Source organism: Rhea pennata, chromosome 9 (genome assembly GCF_028389875.1).
Source record: "Rhea pennata isolate bPtePen1 chromosome 9, bPtePen1.pri, whole genome shotgun sequence".
Classification (NCBI taxonomy): Eukaryota; Metazoa; Chordata; class Aves; order Rheiformes; family Rheidae; genus Rhea; species Rhea pennata.
Genome location: NC_084671.1, coordinates 10,651,914 through 10,659,310, shown reverse-complemented (window position 1 = coordinate 10,659,310; position 7,397 = coordinate 10,651,914).

The following is a 7,397-nucleotide window of genomic DNA, read 5'->3' as shown; positions in this document are numbered from 1 at the left end:
AGCCCTAAGGCTCCTCTGAGTTGCTGCAGCTGTCACAAGCCACCACGGCAGTGAACCACCAGTTCCACTCGAAACATCTATATCCCATAGCTCAGGTGGAGGTTGGTGGCAGGTCACATCTGCACAAGCCAGAGGGTTTCCCATTCCCACATCTGCATAAAACAAGGCTCATTTGTAATACCTAAAGCAAAGCAGCAGCATCTTGAAGGGAATAGAGAAATACAGGCAGCTAAGCCAGTTAGCCAAGACTCTCAGAGATAGCTCGCAGGCTATATTACCACCCCTTCTTACTCCTCAAGGCTGGAGAAGATTCACAGCATCTCCAACCCTGAATTATACATATCCCTGTAACTCACGTGTCCTTGCAGGTAAAGAGAGCAGAAATTTTCCAAGCCATCAGTGAGCACCAGATCCACTCCCTGCAGCAGCCGCAGTCCCGCTCGTGTGGCAACATCCACCTGCATGGTGCAAGTCTCCAGGGGAGCACACTGCAAGAGGCAGACTGTTGGGACGCTAGAATAGTCAGCTTGTGCCGAAGTACGAGGCATTTAAGGTATCTCTCCTTAGTCTGCTTGTGTGGTCTAACCACTAATACCCAAAGGACTGAAGATACCAACTAGCTGCAGTGCTTCTCAGAGAGAAGTGTCCTCCAGAGCTAGCAAACTGTTTGCAGAGAACAATTTATTCATCCAATTTACACCTTATTTCTGCTCACAAGCAGATCATAGTTTCCATGAAATTGCTCATTGCTAGAAATTATGCAGCAAATATTTCAGTATGTGTATCTTCAGCAAATTGCCTGCTGCCAGTGCTATTTCCCTATTCACAGTTGGAAATCTGAGCTGTTTTGATAGGACGTACAGCTCCATAGCACGGCTTTTTTCCTGTCACAGAGGCATGATGCTCTCAGGACCTTGCACCAACAGACAGCAGTTCTTAGCTTATAAATAAAAGCTCACAACAGAATCAACCTTACAGTGCAAATATTCATGATTATGAATTTGAAAATCACTTTCTATGAATAAGCCTGCACAGTTTGCATTAAAATACGCTGCTTCAGCATCATTGCTTCCAGTGTACTTTTGCTAGAACAGCCACAGAGTAAACCCAAAAAGGTCAGAAAGGGAAAGCGAACAAATTTCTCAATAAATTCAAACATACATTTGGAGCTGGTTTAAATAAAAAATTACTGAAAAAAAAAGCATGGTGTCTCCATTACCCTCGGAGACTGCACTCTGTAGAGCTTGCTATATACAGATAGAGGTCTCAGCTAATTGAAAATCTGATTAATTTTTACACCTACCATCTTTGATATTTAAAAGTTTTTAATTTCACTTTAAAGCATTGAAGACTTCTCTGAAAAAGATTTAGAATTCATATTGGAAACCCACAAAGGAGTTTTTAAGACTCTACCTTCTTACTTTAATAAAATGTAGTTTAGATTTTTTTTCCTGGAAATATCTTCATTAAATGGAAGAGGAACTAAAGGGCATGTTAATATAATTCACAGACGATACTAAATTAGGATATATTGTACACGGCAGTGCGGACTGAGAAATAATACAAAGGGCCCCAGAGAGATTGGAAACCTGGGTAGAAAATAAATGAGATTCAATTTGGAAAAATGCCGTTGATGCCTCTGGGGAAAATAATTTGAAACATGCAGAAACCTGGGAAGGAGGAATGGCTAACAGGGAGTTTAAAACAATAACAGAGAGAAAATTGGTCTGCAAAGCATTCTGGACCCCCTCTAACGCCCACTGGAGTCAGCACAGAGCTTCCTGTTCACGTCAGCAAGGCTTCAGGCCACGAAGATGGTTGCTGCCACGCTGGTCGCAGAGGCACAAGCAGACAAACGTCACCAAATACGACCTAGCCGTGGGCAATGCTTTGCCCAAACCACACTGATGTGACCAGAGCAAGAATCAGAGAAGAGCAGTTAAAATGACTGGGGGGAACAAATAGGATTGGGAAGCCGAGTTACTGCGGCAGAGCTGGGCTCCTTAAAAGAGCACAGACTGCATGGGTGGGAGCTGCATCTGTGCCAGCCCCCCCAAGGCACAGACATGAAGGAGCGGGAGCGCTGAGGATCTTCCACAGGACCTCGACAAGGGTGAGAGGGAGGTGGAAAGGAGGCATACAGGCTAAATACTGAAATACTGCCTCAAAGGATGCCCCAGCAGTAAAAACATTGACAGCAGAGCACTCTGTGGGCGCAAGAATTCTTGCATACAACCCTCTCCTGGCAGGGGCATGGAGGGACAGGACCCAGTTGGTTTCTAACTCAAGTGTGTTTCCTCTTCTGCTTGGTTACTTCTAGCCTACATCTGTTTATCAGAGTTACTCAGAGGAGGAGGAAAATAGGAACAGAGAGCAAGTGTAAGCACAAGAGGGAAGAGGAAGAGGGGCCAGGACAGTCTGGTCCTCACAGGACATGCCTTGTACAAGGTGATGACTAATGGGAAGTGGCTGGGTGGTACTGGCTCTCTCACCTCAAGAGGGTTTGCATGTGACAAGACTCCTCCCCACTCCTGTGCCCTACAGCTTGCTGCATGTCCACTCTGCAGGCCTCAGCCAACATGCTGGCTCAGACCTCTTCCAGGCGGTTCCAGCACTGCAAAAGTAGCTTCGTTGGGTGCAGCAACCTTCCTAAGGGAAAAGGGAGCATAGGCTCAGATCTTATAATTGCTCAACCCGTACTTTGTCATGTTTTCAATAAAGTCAGCCATAAAGTTCCCACCATCACCCAGAGAGGAGTTAGACCGAAGTTAAATGTTCTTACCCATATATCCAGACTCACAGTGGCTTCAGTCTTCCCAGCAGAGGATTCTGTCGGGTGCTCTTGAGTTATTAGACCAGAGAGGAAAAGCTGCCTCTTTAATTTCATCCAGTCCTGGGGCCAGGACGAGATTGCTCCCCCAGGTCCAGGAGGGCAAGCAACAGTAAAAACCTTGTAACTCGCAATCCTCACTTTCACAAGAACTCTGCATCCCAGAGATGGCCCAGCTCTCTTCTCCCACTGCACCTGGCAACTGGTCCCTGCTAATCAGGGCAGCAGTTTGGATGCATCAGTCTGAAATCACCAAAAGCATAATTTCACGCAACCCCTTTGGAAAGATGCGTTATAGAATGAAATTCTTTGAACAAAACAGTCTGATCCAAGTAAGGAATTGACATAGGAAAAGGCCATACCCAAATGTTCTGCTCAGCTAGACCTTTAATGCTTGACCATCCCTGTGGGACAGATCAGAACATTGTTCAAGTCCTCTTGTTCCCCCTGCCCCCCAACACACGCTTCCCTCATCACTTGGGATCACTTTTTTGAAAAGATAAAATGGGAAGAAGTTAAATGTGAGCTTTGGCAGAGGAAAAACAGGTTGCCCAGCTTTCAGCGCTGTGAGGTAGAGGGAGAAGACATCGTTTGCTGTCAGAGAGCAGAAAAGCATCTACAGGGGCCAGAGCAAGGTCTGCAGGAGCCTCGGTGAAGGTACCTCCTCACCTGCTCTTGGTTGCCTGATCAGATGGGCTATAAGGAAAGGGTCTGGTCTCCAGCCATTGCAGTATCTCTCATAGCCACGGGCACAGCTGCAGCCTCACGCCTGCTAGCTTCCTGCAGTTCAGTGGAATTCAAAATAGCTATCAAATGCTCAAACAACTTAGCTACATAACACATGAACCAAAAAGACCCCAATCCTCTCACTCTGAGTTGCACCAGGTCAGCCTACTTGCAGGATGATGACACTCCTTCCTCCCCCCACTCCCTTTTTTATGGTTAGGGTACTATTTCTCCAGGGTACTCAACGCAACACTCCTCACCTGACTTCTGTATTTCAAGAAACTGTCTAAGTCTATATATTCCAGATGATAAACTCCAACTAGCAATTTTCTCCTTTTCATTAAAATTATTTACACTACAGAAACTTAAAACAAAAAATCGATTTCAGAAGAAAGAAGGAGGAACAGACCAAAAACTCCTGGTTTCTACTACTATTTTTCAGCTTCTAAAAAGGCAAGCGCCATGTTTATAAACTTGAGCATAACATATATATTAAAAGGCAATAGTTACAGTATCCATCTTTTATTCTTGACCTTACAAGAAATAGATCTTGTCAGGTAACAGTATTTCTGACATTCTGAAGCTGTTTTCTTTTACCCTTGGGACAAAAATAAAAATCTTTAAACATGCTGTTGAATGAACTTTCAGAAGTGTGGTTTTAGAGACATCTAATCAAACTGAATTTCTTTGTTTTGATAACACTGGAGTTATATAAGACGTTCCACTGATTCTTTAAAAAAAAAAAAAAAAAGAAATTAGCATCAACCGTTCTTCAAAGCATTTTATGTTAAATGAAAATACTCTTTCCCCACATGAAAATTCTGGTACTGGAAGGAAGGAAGAAAAAAAAAAAAAAAAAAACAGAGAGACTAATTCTCCTTAGAGCCTTTACAGGTTCTTGAAGACATTAATCTCAGAGGAAACTTGTTTACTGTTTTCCAGAACTATTGATTTTTAGACATCTGTGAGGCAGCCTGTATCTAGCTTTCACAAGAGAGGCCCTTTGGAATTAAAGATGTGGACATGAGACTCTTAAAAGTGTCTGGGAAACACCATGAAGGAGGTTTGAAAAACCACTCTCCTACGCTCTTGAACTGCTGCAAAACAGAGTTTCTAGTCACAATCCAACTTCAGCCAACATATTTTTTAAGCCTTCAGCTGAGGGCAAAGGAGAAACAAGGATTGCTCAAGAAACATGCTACACAGTGGAACAGCAACCAGCTCACAGCCTTCATCTTCTTGCAGGTGAAGTACAACTAGATTTTTAAAAATGCTATCTTAAAGTGATTTGAAGCAAGCACATTTGCATTTCAAGCTTTTTAAAAATATTTCTAAATTTGAATGCAACACCACTTAAATGTAATTTATTACCTAAACAAATACAAATATGCTGCCTTCACTCCTCAGTCTTAATGGTTTAAGGGATACGGAATTTTTAATAGGTAACAATCAGAAAGAAAACATCTTTAACTTTACAATATAGCTAATACTTTGGGCTACTTAAAACGTGCTGCGTCCTGCACTAAAATGTCAGTCTTTAGACTGGAACAAAGGGTGATTTTATAATGTAAATATTTACATATTTTGTCAGGAGCTTTTTTCTTAACAATACCAGGTTCCAGTTCAGCTAACATATGCAGGGCAAGATAATCTTCATTTAGTCCAGCTCAATGGGAACTGATAAAGCAAGGAATCTTCCTTTTGTTTATCCAATAAATTCACATCAATTGGGGAAGGATGAGACCTGCAAGTTTGGAATCTTGCAGGAAAAAAAAAACACTTATGAAACTTCTCAAAAGTCTGTAGGTCTTAGTCTCTCATGGAAATTCCCTTCACATCTGTAGAGTCCCCAAGTACATTATGAAATCTGCCTTGCTGCAACCAGGATGTCGCATCCATTACCTTTTATTTACTCACCTAGAAATGCAAAACAGTTTGACGAGCTTACTTTTAAAAATTAAATACAAGACCGATTTTGTATATTTTAACTGTAATTCCATGTTCAACCAAATGCACCTCAACAAAAGTCAAGTTTAAAATACCTACTTAAGGTGACATTCACTTTAAAAGTGAAAAAGCTAAGGTTCTGAATACAGAATTGAGCCATGCAAATGTTTAAATGAGTATTCCTTTACTATACCATCTTTGCCAGTAAGAAGTAGTGCCATATTTAATGTAAACAGCTATATTTGGATACAAATCATGTTTTAGCAATTATACTACCCAGCAAGAATGAACAACTCTATTTTTTAATAAAATACATACGAGAAACAGAATCTTCAACTTGCATTTATTTTTATCTTGCTTGTTCATGAAAAATCATGTTCTAGAACTACTTTGTCTTGTCTTTTTATCAGAGTAAAATAAGGGTATGTTTGACCCCAGTGTAGCTTTAGTGCTACTCCAGCAGTAAGTGATCTCTGATTTTCCTACCCAGCTCAGAACTGAGAGTTGCCTCAGGAAGTCTAAGTTCAGATGTTAAACTTCCACAGTTGGCAAAGAAACAAGAGCATCAGTGTTGTAACTTGAGAAATACTCTGAAACCTAGAGCTGGAAGATACTTACATGTGTTGAGAAGTGGTACTACCATCTCCCTCCAAGGTGAAGGGCATGCCCTGTTCTCCACCAGGTTTTGTGTTTGTTGCTTCCTAGCAGGCTCTTGTTGTTTTGCATATACAGCCTGGCACCTACACAGTGGAGAGCTACACTCATTAGAGACCATGCTATCTTCTGTCTTGATGCATCACCTGGACAAAGCAAGTACTCCTGGTACTAAAAATGGGCCAGAGAAGCCAAAATTCCTCTCCTCATTTTAAAGTCTATCAAAGGCTTCAATTAATTCCCATGGGCAACAGACAGGCATCTTAAATCTACCTTTCTTCAGTTCTTAATTGGCTGATCTGCACCTTCATGCTAAGAGGAGAAGCTGGAGGGAGGCAGGAAGGGTAAGGAAGAAGAATGTAGAATGACAGCGCTACCTGGGAAACAAATGAACAAATCTCCATCAAAATACCCACATTATGGACAGTGGCTCATCAGCCTTCAGAGTGCTTTGCTCTTCTACTGCCTCTGTTTTGCCAGAGGTCTGAGAATATCCCCATGCCAACACCCTTTGTTCCTGCTCTCCAGCAGGCAAGGCTTTGCTACCTACCTTCTCCAGGTACCACACACTTCAAGAACTTGATTTGATTACCACCTTTAATAGAGAATGTTAGAGTAACTCAGGGAGGACATTGACTAATACTTTCAGGAACATGGAATAGAGTGGGCAACAAGGTCAGTATAGGCAGTGTTTTCCCCAATATGTTCTTTGCAATTTTCCAAACCAAAGCCTTCCCTAGAACTTCTCAATACTTTGGATAAGGAGGGTGCAGATTTCTGCCAGGCTGAGAAATCCTATTAGTGAACTAGATATGCAGAATAAAAAATACAGAAGGGCAAAGCTATCGCAATGCAGTTTGCTTTCTGTCCACTGTGTGGATTAGCATAATTAATCAAGTATTTACAAGTTCTTAGACTGGGAAGCAATGCCATCTAGTGAACAAGAGCAGAACAGCATGTCATGTACAGGGGGTTTCTCTGAAGGACTGGTAACAGGGGGATGGGACACCAAATGCAGTAAGCTCTCACTGCTGCCTTGCTGCCCAGCAGTAAAGCCAAGGAGTGCATGCACATCGTATTTGTGCGAGTGTCAGTCGAGGTATCCCATCCACCACCTGCCCCCGACGTTCGTCAGCTACACAAACACAAGTTCAAAGACGTTTTAACCAATGAATAATTTACAGAAAAATGCACTTCTGGTAAATCTTGAATTTAAATTTTTCTTCAATAGTGCTTTTTA